Below are 14,251 nucleotides of genomic sequence, written 5' to 3'. Positions count from 1 at the left end.
GATGGAATCATAACAAAAGGAACAGGAACACTTTAAGGTACAATCCGTTAACATAAGTTAATCAAAAAACTAACTGCACAACAATTTTACAGTATCTATTACTATATCTTAGTGTTTATTTAAACTATTGTTCATGTGCAAATTCATATTCATTCAATAATTAACTAATGTTAACTTGAAATGTTGAAAATTTATTGATATACATTACAGTTTAAAAGTTTGGGTCATTTTTTTTGTTTTTTTTTTAAGAAATTAATATTTTTATTCAGCCAAGATGTATCATTTTTTAAATTGTAATAATAATATTACTGTTTTTACTCTCTTTTTTATGTAATAAATGCAGCCTGGGTGAGCAGAAAAAGTTCGGTAACACTTAATTTTACAGTGTCCTTGTTACAAGAAAATTATGCTTAATTACAGTACATTCAGCTAACCATAAATCAAAGCATAATCTAACCCTAACAAAATAATAACTAAATGTTGTTAATTAATATTACTCAGTACACTCTAAAAAATAAAACATTATTAAAAAATAATTGGTTCAAAAAATGTTAAAATGTTAACGCTTTCCACTAGAATTTTTAACTTAAGCCAATTGGGAGAATTACATTCATTCAAAGCAATATTTTGAGTTGATCTAACATAATGTTTTAAGTAAGGTGAAGACGTTTTTTTGCCACAATAAAAACTCATTTCTAAGTAACGTGAACTTAATAATTGTCAACATGAATGCAACTATTTAAGTTGATCCAACATAATGTTTTAAGTAAGGTGAAGACGCTTTTTGGACACAATAAAACGCATTTCTAAGTAACATGAACTTACCAAGCAGCACCACTTGTCACCATGATGGTAAATCTCCAAAAACCCACATTAACAGAAACTCTTCTAAATTAGCATAACAAAACACTAATTACTGTTAAATCTCCCTTACCATTAATCTTGTGCAAAAAACATTATATAACACTTAATTTTAGCATTTACGCTCCCTTTCAAGTGCCATGGACAAAGCATGATGGGAAATATAAATCCCAGCCCAGTTTCACTTCAACTAAAGTTCGTCTAAATTAAAAGAAGTGTTCATACAATTCAAAACAATGAAACACGTTTACACATCATCAGATTGTATTTTACATTAACAGAACTTAAAATTAAATACATTTTTGATTAACTGAAAATGTTAAACTATGACACGTCATGATAGTATCGAACAAATAGGCATAATTTGTGTGTCATCCAAACTCAATAAAATAACAATTACAAGTAAAAAGTCTAACAGCATTTCAGAACTTAATTTTTTATTTCACAACAATATATATATTTAAGTAATGACTAAAGGTCCCCTGAATTAGTTTTTAGAGTGTACTTAAATGTAAAATTACACTGTAGAAAAACATGACGTCACAATATCAGATGAATAAAAATGCTGTAGATAAAACTATTATAGCATGAATATGCAACCAATTGTTTGTCTGGAGACACAAACTGTGGATTGTGTGATTTCATGCTTTGCTTTTATATGTGAGCTGAATTTGACTCTAGATATTTGGCATATGCATGCTTGAGGGAAAAGAAACAAATGAATAATTCATGGCATAAATATGGTAAGTGCTTTCAAATGGTCCTAAACGCTCACCAAAGCTACTACAATACTCCCCTGCTCCTTCACTTTATACTCGCTCGTATGTACTTTGCATGCTTGATTGATTCACTACAATACTGCTATTAATTTATTATTAAACACTGTAAATTAATACAGACACAAGAGCTTTAAGAAAGTTCTCATATTAGAGGAAAATCTCATTCAGATTGTTGGAATAGCGAGATTTTTAACTGGACATACAGAGACTTTTCCCCTTTTGACCTGCCAGTAAATCTTGTGACTGTGTAAACAGGAATTGGCTAGACAGAATCAAATTTATCTTTCTCAGCTCAGATGAATGCACCAATGCATTTAGCGGTATTCATTATCACGTAGAGTGGAACGACTTGATGCTTTTTGTATTTTCTATATTGCTCTCATGACACATTTACCCTATTTAAATTGCAACGTCCCTGACTGTATCCACAGAGAGAACTATTTAACATTTATAAATATCTCTAGAATGTCACTGGTTGAATGAGAGCCGAGGTGGTTGTCATGACGAAAGTGTGAGTACATGCCTGGCTTGCATTGTTTTTAAAGACAAATGAAATCAAGGAGTCTTTTCCTTCTTTAGAGCTGCACAGGATATGAGCCAACAGGGTGTGTGCAAAATTCCAAACACAAACTAGCAATTTTCAAAAACAAACTACAGATTTTTTTTTTAACTACACTACTTATATCTTAAAAGATATAAGAAACTTTAATAACAATAAAATGTATTATAATCTATCCTTTTCTGTGTAGTTAGAAAATACAACAATACCGAACACACACACTACACAATTTAAAAAAATATATATTAGCTATTTTTCCCCATTGATAATAAAATAGGTAGATTAGTGCCATCTGGTGGCTGTAAAAAAATAAAAACTTGTGTAATGCCATGTTGTAACCACTAGATTCATACATAGTTCTATATAATGTGGCTTATAAATTCTTTAGTGGTTTTTAGACATAAATACTTATTTTTATTAAAGCTGGGCACACATTTAACGACTAGCTAAAGCATTCTAAGACTGTGCTCAACATACTAGCGATTGTTTCCTGCGACTGAAGAAGATTTAAATACTTACACATGGAATTTGAACACCATCTGCAATCGTCATAAGTATCAGTTTACATTCATAATCGGCCTTACAATCGTAAAGTGTGTGCACGGCTTTAGTCGTGGATTTGGATTTATACTTAGACATTCTCAAAGACTACTTTTTGTCAAGGTTTAGATTTTTTGTTGTTGTTGTTTGAAATGTTGATTTGAAGTGTCAGTTTTTACATTAATTTTATTACAGTCAAATCTGAACACAGAGGAGGACATATTGTTACACATAACATCAAAATACAATAAAAGTGTAACAAAAATGACTTTTCTGCACAGTGGCTGAATTGTAGTTTTGTACTGTGACGAGCAGGGCGGGCGAGAGCCGTGAGGGAACGGCGCGAGGCCGGTGACGCAAGTGAGTCCCTCACGGAAGAGCTCCGGGAGCATAAAAGGAGGAGCGACGACCGTGGAGGAAGAGAGAGGACCAGGCCTGGACTTTATTTTATGTTTTATTATGTTTGTGTGGCCGGCAGACGTCCGCGAGGGTCTGCCGGCATTACTTTCGTTTTGTTCTATGTTTATTTTGAATTAAAGTTACGTTGAATGTTCGCCGGTTCCCGCCTCCTTCTTCCCATATCTACTAACCGTGTTAAATTGGTGCCGAAACCCGGGAGGAGGGAGGGACATGCTGTCGGAGAGCCCTCGCTGCTGAGGGGGATCGCGGTGCTGCGGAGTTCGGGCAGCGCGGAAGTGAAGACCGCGAGAGGCTGCCCGAGGCGGTGGTGCTGGAGCCTTGTGAAAGGTGGGACGGAGACCCGGATGCCGTGCTCCTGGGACGAGGTGGGGTGGCTGCCGTCCTGGACCTGGAGGGAGCGGAGGAGTCGCCGCCGTCTGCCGTGGGCCGGAGCCTGCTGCCGTCCGCCATGAAGGGGAGGAGCAGGGGACGGGGGACTCGCTGCCGGCTGCCCTCAGTCAGAGGAGCCATCGCCGGCCGCCAGGAGGCGGTCGAGGATCGGGCCATCCACCGAGCGTCCAGTGCCACCTCATGGCACCGCGAGAAAGAGCCTCTTGGCAGGCTGAGGACCGAGCGGCAGTGTGTCGGGGAACCGGACCAAGAATTTTTTTTTTCTCTTTTTCCTCTCTCCCCTCTCTCGTCCTGTCGCTCCCCTTGCTTCCGTCTCCTTTCTCTCGTCTCGTCTGTCCTTACCCCCAGGTACTGCGGCCGCCGAGACAGGCCCCGGGGGGGGAGTAGAGCGCAGTCTCGGAGGTACCCCCCGGCCTGCGAGGGGCGTTGGGGGTATGTGACGAGCAGGGCGGGCGAGAGCCGTGAGGGAACGGCGCGAGGCCGGTGACGCAAGTGATAACAAGCATCACCTGGGAGGCGCACCGGCCTTGAGTCCCTCACGGAGGAGCTCCGGGAGCATAAAAGGAGGAGCGACGACCGTGGAGGACGAGAGAGGACCAGGCCTGGACTTTATTTTATGTTTTATTATGTTTGTGTGGCCGGCAGACGTCCGCGAGGGTCTGCCGGCATTACTTTCGTTTTGTTCTTTGTTTATTTTACATTAAAGTTTTGTGGAATGTTCGCCGGTTCCCGCCTCCTTCTTCCCATATTTACGAACTGTGTTACATGTACCATCAAAGATTATCTGAATTTTTGTAGAGTTTTTGTATTTCCCATTAATTTCCTATGTCTGCCATGTTTGACTGCAAAGGAGCCAAGTGTGCTCCTATGTATATACCCTGCGTCTCAATCAGCTCCCTAGGTCGTGAATCAGTATATCATGTAAATTAATGTGGCTGATTCCCTGATCAATGCCCTGACTACTGAACTAGGGAGCTGATTGAGCATCGGATGCAGTGGTGTAAAGCACGCCGCCACAGGACTCTAGAGCAGTGGAGACGTGTTCTCTGGAGTGACGAATCGTGCTTCTCTGTCTGGCAATCCGATGGACGAGTCTGGGTTTGGTGGTTGCCAGGAGAACGATACTTGCCTGACTGCATTGTGCCAAGTGTAAAGTTTGGTGGAGGGGGATTATGGTGTGGGGTTGTTTTTCAGGGTTTGGGCTTGGCCCCTTAGTTCCAGTGAAAGGAACTCTTAATGCTTCAGCATACCAAGACTTTTTGGACGATTTCATGCTCCCAACTTTGTGGGAACAGTTTGGGGATGGCCCCTTCCTTTTCCAACATGACTGCACACCAGTGCACAAAGCAAGGTCTATAAAGACATGGATGAGCGAGTTTGGTGTGGAGGAACTTGACTGGCCTGCACATAATCCTGTCCTCAACCCGATAGAACACCTTTGGGATGAATTAGAGCGGAGACTGCGAGCCAAGCCTTCTCGCCAACATCACTGCCTGACCTCACAAATGCACTTCTAGAAGAATGGTCAAAAATTCCCATAAACACACTCCTAAACCTTGTGGAAAGCTTTCAGAAGAGTTGAGCCTGTTATAGATGCAAAGGGTGGGTCAACTCCATATTAAACCCTACGGATTAAGAATGGGATGTCATTAAAGTTCATGTGCACGTACAGGCAGGCATCCCAAAACTTTTGTCAATATAGTGTGTATATACTGGACTTTTATTTTTAAGTTTATTATCTCTTCCCATGATTCCCAGTGTTCACATCCTTTGTTTAGTTTTCCTGTTTCTATAGTTAGCCTATAGTGATTGATTACCCTCACCTGTTCCTAGTTAGCCTCTCCTTATCCTTTGTATTATAGGTGCATTCACGCCATATCGTAATTACTGTAACGAGATTCTGTCTCGTCAAAAGCGTTCACGTCCTTGTATAGTTCGTAATTAAAGTTTGTAAGCTGGGAGTTTTCTGAAAGCTCACACGTGTACCACCTGACCTCTGTATATTCATTTCGGCCTTGATAGTGGTGCCATAGAAATGCATAATTCCCAGTCTGAGGACGTCAACAGCTCCGAATACAACTCCACGTGTTGTCATCGCAAAATTCCGGTAAATACAAGGTGGCGTGAACGCAGCATTATGCCCAAGTGTTCCCCTTGTTCAGGGTCTGGTGTGGATGTATGTCTGGTGTGTTGTTGTCAATTCTGATTTTGCCTGCCTTTCACTGATTTAGTGATTTTCGTCTACATCTCCCTGTGCATGGATTTCATCTTGTTTTATTTGCTTACATACAAATCTGGCCAACACTTTTGGTATTTTTTCCCCCTAAGATGCACTGCTTACAACTGTGCCACAGTAAAAGATGTGTCTCCTATCATGACGTGACAGATATTTATGTTTGCCCTTCAGTGCATTCTTGTCTCTCCATACTTCCAATGAGTTTGTAATGAATTGAGAGGTGGCACAGCACCCTGTCTCCAAACTGCTGTCACAGTCAGGCCTGTGAAAGCACAGTCAGCAGCTTTTCAACTCTAGCTGAATTTATTGGACTTTTCCAGAGCGAGAGCCTCTGAATTGCTAAACATGCTGTTTATTTTCTCTATCGCTATCCATGGTGGTAAACTCACCGATCTGTGCCAGCAGAAAGAACAGAGGGCCTTTAGCATATTTTATGTGCTCTTGAAAGAAGGTTATGGCAATTTGTCTGCCCCTTGCTATAAAATCCATCACACCCATAAAGCTGTATCAGTCATGGAGAGGACACCATAAATATGCAGTATCAAACTCTCAGAATAAATTTTAGATATTGTCAGTACAAATAACAGTATGATTTGTCTGAACTGTTGGGTATTCTGTCCGTTTTAAAGTCATAAGTAGTACATTTTCATGTCCTCATAATATTTGTAATAAACTGGATACAATTGCTATTTAAAAATTTCATATCTTTTTATCACAATGTCATGATTATATGTATTTTTTTTCTAAGAGTGAATCACAGCACTAAATATTTACTAGACATCAGTCATTTGGATCTACATACCCTTATGAATTTTTAAGAAGCCTATTGCTTGCACTTTGGCACTTTTCCATTTTGAACTCTTAATTACAGGTAGTAATAAACGGAGTGAGAATTTCAATCATTCTCAATGGCAAAATAACTCCATGTATAAAGTTTAAGACTTCTGTGAGTATAGGCCCTTGTGTGGAGATATTTGATAGCATGTCTGTTTATTTCTAGTTGCCAGCTTTTATAACGCCTGGGTGGGAAGGTTTAATTAAAGGGATTATTTACCCAGTGAAATTTAAAACTGGGGGTTGATCCAACACTCAAAGTTTAGCAATGCTATTAGAGTGCAGAAGCGCCAACGGTGACGGCTCAGCGTTAGTCTTTTTCTACCAGCTTTTCATCTAACTGAAGTTTCATTACCGAAATCTTTTTATCATAAAGTGCAATTTTAGACTGTCAGTGCTCGAAAATCAAAGCACAAATCATGTTCATGAGAAAGTGCCCAGCTAATGATCACTAATCCAGTGTCACTTCTGTGGTCATAATATAGATGTCACATAAATATCTGGATTATTAAAGTCAGTTTGCACAGAGCATTAGAACAGGGCCGTTGGGCTTTAAAGGCTGTCGCTTTGAGGACAATTTAGCTGTCAAACGATGCATCAAACGAAGTAAATCGCTCCCTGATGTGGATGGTAATTTGTGTGTTGAATTTGCAATGTGCAGAATCTGCAGACTATCTGTCCTGATTTAGGGGAATATTCTATGGATCGGGTTGAAAATGTATTAAAGGGCACCTATTATGCCCATTTTTACAAGATGTAATTTAAAGCGGAACTCAGTAAGATTTGCGAATCTCCCCCTACAGGTCCCTTCAGTGAATCACACTGTCGTGAATACTCCAAGTGCAGCTCTGGACTACAATGACTACAACGCTCACCAGCGCAGTAGTTTTGCAAATACAGTACAAGAAATCTCGATGGAAGTGGGTAATTTTCGAAATTGTCTTATAAAGTCATAATATATACATTGTTTTTGAATTACCGGAAAGCATTTTGTCACTCTCACGTGAACGTGAACGTGAACTTGAACTTGAGGCGAGATTGTGTCGTGTCGGCGCAGCTCAACTTGCAAGTGCTGTTTTCTGGCGTAGACGTGCCAGAGGGGGTTAGTGCTCGCCTCAAACACACCACTACAAGTCAATTAACCATCGTAAGGACTTAGAAATCTATTTATGAAGGTAAAAAATTACTTAGTTCTGCTTTAAGTCCGTGGATATGTCTGTGGAAGTCTTAGAATGTGTCTCTGAAGTTTCAGCTTAAAATAGCCTACGTCACAGATAATTTATAAATCCATGTTGTAAATACCCATATCTGACTACAGTCAAGAACAGGCTGTGTATGTGCCTTTAAATGCAAATGAGCTGCTGTGCCCCGCCCCCTCTCTGCGATCACAGTTCCTGCCTCAATAGGATTATCTGCCAAATATTAAAAACAAGACTTCGGCTTGGTTTTGATTATTACCTATATTGCATAGCATAGTTATAGCATAGTTCTTCTTTCATCATTATTTTTTATTATTTCCACGTGTTTTAAAGCTATATCAGTTTAAACTTCTAATGGATCTTTTTTTGAGCGCACTTATCTGAAGCGCATGAGTAACTTCTTTCAAATTTTTTGTTTTGTTTAAACTGTCAAATACACACAAGGTTCTGTAAAGTCAGTTATGTGTGTGAACGTAAAGTGCAGGCAATGTTACAGAAATCGTATGTGAATATTAGATCTGTGGTGCATTCCATTCAAAAATAAAACTAATTCACTGCTTTCAGTAAATGAAGATTATTATGTTCACTCTTACATCCAACAACAAAACATCTCAATTACTTACTAGACATGGTTGTCGCTACAGCTGCTCCAGCGCGGAGAAAATGGCAGACAGTCTACAGCTTGCTGAGGGCGGAAACCATGGTGATACAGGACTGTCAGTCAGCGGTCGTGGGCGGGGCCTGAGCAGTGTGACGTCACATTGCTCAGGGAATCAAAACGGCTTGTCTAATGAGACTGCTTTGGTTTAATGGGGATTTTAAAAAAGGTGTGGGTGGATTTTTATCATTGGAGAGTGGTTGTGTTCACACACTGCCAACACACATTTATATCCAAACACCTTGTAAAAGTGGATTTTGCATAATAGGTGCCCTGTGATTTTATTACTTATATTTTAAGACAATGTTTACATGACAGATTTGCCATGTTAATAGAGTGTAACAGTCGGGTTTGTGAAGTAAAAACTCAATCATTCACTCCTTAAGGAAATTGATTTTGCTTTTGATCCTGCTGTGAGCTACGAGGTTGTTAATTGATGATTTTTGCTTCTGTTGAACCCACATTATTTCAACTTATTTTGAAATAATCGTGTTGAACGGCATGAATTGTGGTGAAAAACTACATTACCCATGATGCTGTACAGAAACTTCCACCAATCAGAGTTGAAAAAAGCTAGCTCCGCCTATCGAGTGATCGAATTGATCTTCCGATGCTATACTTAAATATAATACTTAAATATTTGTATATATAAGCATATTTTAAAATAAACCTAAATAGTTTTTACATATATAATCAACATTGTAAAAAAGTAGTTTTATATTTCTTCATCGTTTTTTAACATACTGTTCACAATGCTTCATGGGATTGTAGTTCCTTCCCTCACTGATTCACAGCCCTAACTGAAATATGTGGCATTTGTTCTTGCTGGTGGTTCTTTGTGTTTGTTTCCAGTGGGAATGTCTGCCAGAAATAATGCTCCTTCCTTTCAACTGTGGCAGCAAAATGAATAACTTGAAAGGACCAGAAAAGGGATTTAAAACTAACACCAACTTCAGTTGCAAATTTCATAGAAATAGGAGATTGGGAGGATTATGGGAAAATACTGCTCTTTGACATGTCTATCTGTTGCTGTTGCTGCATGACTAATGTTTGTACTATTTGTGTTGCTGCGGCTTTTCCCTCTCTCACTTGCAGATGAGTTCACAAATGACTAAATAGCTTTATTAAAACTTAGACAATGGTTAAACTTGTCCGGCCCGTCTTGTAGCATAGAACTGCACCTGTAGAAGATTCTTTGTCACTTCTTCAACACCTTTCAGTTTTGTCTTGCCTGCTTTTGTAAGTAAGGGAATCAATAGGCTCTCTTTAAAGTTTGTTTTGCTTGCTTGCACCAGTGTGTGGCTTAATTGTTTTTCCCAGAAGTAAAGGTGCAGATTCGGTTCAGAGTCAACAATTATGCATGGTAGGAGCTTCCAGGAAAGCAGTTAAAAAGCAGTTTGTTCCAGTATATTGAACTCCTGAATACTTACTACATAACACCTACAGAACTCCCGATGCCATTTTGGATTGTTAAAGTTTAACATCATTCTTTCTTTCTGAGAGCATGAGACAGTATAACCCATGTTGTGATTTGCCCATCACTCCACATGTGGAAGGCTCTATATTTGAAACCCTCTCACTGCAGTGCCACTGAAGTTTTAAAGCACATGCTGGCCGCTCTATTGATACCGGGGTAAAAATAGATGGTAGAGGTCTCGGTGTGTGTGTGTTGAACACAGAACAGATACTGATGCTCTATTAATAGCTAGGACAGTAAAACTGAAAAAAAGAACGTTGCCTGACATTTTCTCAGTCAACATCTGCTAAGCTTTTAAATGCCAGTGTGATATCTTTATAATCAGGCTGTTTCCCAAGGGTGCTGTTGCTTTTTGGCAGAGGTATTATCATGTCTGTTTGAGAGTACAAGGCTAGACCCTGAGGTTATTAGCCACCTTCTTGTGCGTTTTCGTTGTATGTTACAGAACTGTATGTTTAAAATATTCCTCTCATGAGAAGACTGAATGCTGTGTGTGTGTGTGTGTGTGTGTGTGTGTGTGTGTGTGTGTGTGTGTGTGTGTGTGTGTGTGTCTTTATGTTTATGCAGTTGTTTTTCTTCCAACTCTCAGACACCTGAGGAGAGTGGCATAAATATTAAAGTATGAAAGGCAGAAGCTGATCAGCGTCATATACTTGATGTCATTCAGTGATAATTGTGAATAATTCTCATATTTATGTGCACAGAAATAGTTCTCATGATCCGATCAACCAAAACACATATTAATACCAGGTGTAAACAGGGCCTCAGAGCAATGTCTTCACATAAAGCAAATTGCACCATTCGCAAAACACAGTAAACAGTTTTGCTCTGTTTCAAGAAACAATACTTGTTTCAAGGCCACCACTTGCATGCAATCTTGTACACATGGTTTCGTTTAGTTCTAAATTTGAGGGCAAACTACATTTCACTTTGAACTACGTGAAAATGTACTTATATTTTGGCTTCCATTCATGGTCAATGGAATCTGTAGGGATCCTGCAGCAAGGTATCTACTAAATGCTGGCATCTGGACACATCACATATGTTCTGTCTCCAGGTGAAACTCCAGCCCGGTGGTGTGAGTAATTATGTTGCGCCACAGGCCAGATTCCTCTGCACCTGACTGATAGGTTCAAGTACAGCACTGAAATATCACCTCCAGGAGCACAATGTGGAAAATTCTAAACCATGCAGAGTTTCCCAACATTTTTTGTCTATATATTATATATATAATATATAGTCTACTCCCACAAGCCCATGAGTAAAGCTCAAATGAGGCACAATGACACCAAACTATCAATTTGTTCCTTTTATAATTTGTTCCATTTGTTCCAAAACAGTGTTATTGCTGCATCTATTTGAAAACTACAGTGCCACTTTTCATTATGAAGCAATAGACAGGCCATTTAATTAAATGTAAATTGATTTTAGCTGTGGGAGCCTGTGTTTCATTTGTGCTCACCAATAAAATATAGGGCCACTGGTTGTTGTCATATCATGCGGTTTATGCACCATAAAGCACATTAGTGTAATGAGCAAGCCTTCGTTGTGCACAGAGAAGTCATTATAGTCGATAGAGCCTGCTGACTGCCTTCCCCATAATGTGAGCTGTTACTGAAGTGCCTAGATATATGCATCTGGAGAACAGTAATGCTTCTGGAAACACGTTGCATTTCTTCTGAATTGGTTTCATATCCCTCAACTGCCAACCTGTAAGATATTAAGTCTACAGATGTTTCAATTTAAATGATACGATTCTATAAATATAAAAAAAAACCTATTGGAATTTTGCTGTTAAATACTTTACTTAATTTAAAACATTGCTGTCCAGTAATTAATATTGAATTGGTTATTTCTGAAAAGGAAAAAAAAAAAAAATCTGTAAAAATACAATATATTATGATTATATGTGCAGACATGCAGTACAAAAGAGTTCCATGAGAACAGAACCCATAACGGAAACATGTCCAGTATTTGTATGTCTTTGTTTGTATAAAGGGAGTTTCCATGGATTGCAGAGTGGAAATAACTTCAGGAGAGCAGGGAGTGTCTGTATCTGTTGTTTTGGTGACTTGGTGGTCATCATTTTATACATATAGTAACAGATGCATATTTGCCTTTGATGCCAAATAATAGTGTCTTTTGATATACAGTGCATTCTTTTATGTAATGTAATTACATAAACACACCTTTAGCTTCTTTAATTCCTATAGAAGACATCAGTTTCAAATCATTTTTGTACTCAGTACTGGGCTGATTTGGACATTGTGCATTTAGTGAGATGTAGTCATGATTGGTAAGTTAACTAATAAACACTGATCAGGCATAATATTATGTGTGCTGTGGTATCTGGCACCAAGATGTTAGCAACATATTCTTTAAGTCCTGTAAGTTGTGAGGTGGAACCTCCATGGATCGGACTTGTTTGTTCAGCACATCCCACAGATGCTCGATTGGATTGAGATCTGGGGAATTTGGAGGCCAAGTCAACACCTCAAACTTGTTGTTGTGCTCCTCAAACCATTCCTGAACCATTTTTTTCTGTTGCTGCAGGGCGCATTATCCTGCTGAAAGAGGCCACAGCCACCAGGGAATACCGTTTGAAAGGGTGTTCATGGTCTGAAACCATGCTAAGGTAGGTGGTACGTGTCAAAGTAACATCCACATGGATGGCAGGACCCAAGGTTTTCCAGCAGAACATTGCCCAAAGCATCACACTGCCTCCGTTGGCCTGGCCTCTTTGCACAGTTTATCCTGGTGCCATGTGTTCCCCAGTAAGTGACGCACATGGACCCGGCCATCCACGTGATGTAAAAGAAAATGTGATTCATCAGACCAGGCCACCTTCTTCCATTGCTCTGTGGTCCAGATCTGATGCTCACGTGCCCACTCTTGACGCTTTCGGCGGTGGACGGGTCAGCATGGGCACCCTGACTGGTCTGCGGCTATGCAGCTCCATACGCAAAAAAATGTGATGCACTGTGTATTCTGACACCTTTCTATCAGAACCAGCATCAACTTCTTGAGCAGTTTGAGCTACAGTAGCTCATCTGTTGGACCGAACCACACGACCCAGCCTTCGCTCCCCACATGCATCAATGAGCCTTCACAATTCAGCCCTTGTCAAACTCGCTTAAATTTTTACGCTTGCCCATTTTTCCTGCTTCTAACACATCAACTTTGAGGACAAAATGTTCACTTGCTGCCTAATATATTCCACCCACTAACAGGTGCCGTGATGAAGAGATAATTAGTGTTATTCACTTCACCTGTCAGTGCTCATAATGTTAGGCCTGATCGGTTTGTACTTTGATGTTTGCATCACATAACCAGCTCTAAATGTATAACTTTTCTAGCATAGTAAACTTGCTCAATAGCTCACCAATAGACCACTCAGGTTTGAACCCCGTAAAACTCGAGCCACGATTAAGGAACTCAGATTGTATAAGCAAGATAAAATGGCATGGTTGCTTATGCAAATTCATTTTTATCTCACATTTGCTTTCGTTAACACAAAATTATTTTGTATATATGGTAGGTCATTTCCAAATCAGATAAGAAAATTAAACTTTTAACCTTTTTTGACTCACCAGACATTTCAAATGGGCTGCCATACAACAACCACGTAATAAAACATCGCCAGATTCACATTCATCTGTTTCGAATGAAACTAAACAAGATTTTAGCACCACTCACTAGACATTTCACTTTGAAAGTGTGCGACGTAATGTCATTTTACAGAAATGTCGCCACATGCATGCTTTTCCAATTAGCCTTGGTTGCAGTTGTGCCTTTTTAGTTGATAACACGCTAAATCTCACTTTTCGGGCTGATCCAGCTAATATACATAAGCATTAAACACTATACAAACAGACAATGACTTTATGAAAAAGGCGGTAAGCTATTTTTCAGCTGCCTTATTGAGCATTACAATTTCTCCCAGTCATTTTTATGAGTGGTCCATATAAAAAACATATAGGCTAATTCTTGATAGCAACATTTGCAATGTAATTTCTATGATAATTCCATACAAAAATTAAAGCAGTATTTTATTTTTGTGTTTTTTTTTTTTTTTTTTACCCCATTGTTTCTCAAATCCACATGAAAAATGCATGGGCCATATGGAACGTTGTCAGAGGGGTTGTTTATACTGTAAAGATGTTTTTCCGCCCCTAGCAAGTCACTTTAATGCATGTTTTGCATCTACTAATGGATGCTAACATGTCAAGTCTCTGCCCGAAACATTGATTTAGATTTTTTCCATGATGCACTAGACTCGTGTTCATTAAATAACTGCA

Source organism: Chanodichthys erythropterus, chromosome 7 (assembly GCF_024489055.1).
Source record: "Chanodichthys erythropterus isolate Z2021 chromosome 7, ASM2448905v1, whole genome shotgun sequence".
Lineage (NCBI taxonomy): Eukaryota > Metazoa > Chordata > Actinopteri > Cypriniformes > Xenocyprididae > Chanodichthys > Chanodichthys erythropterus.
The sequence above is the reverse complement of the archived record's forward strand: the minus strand, read 5'-3'. Positions refer to the sequence as shown.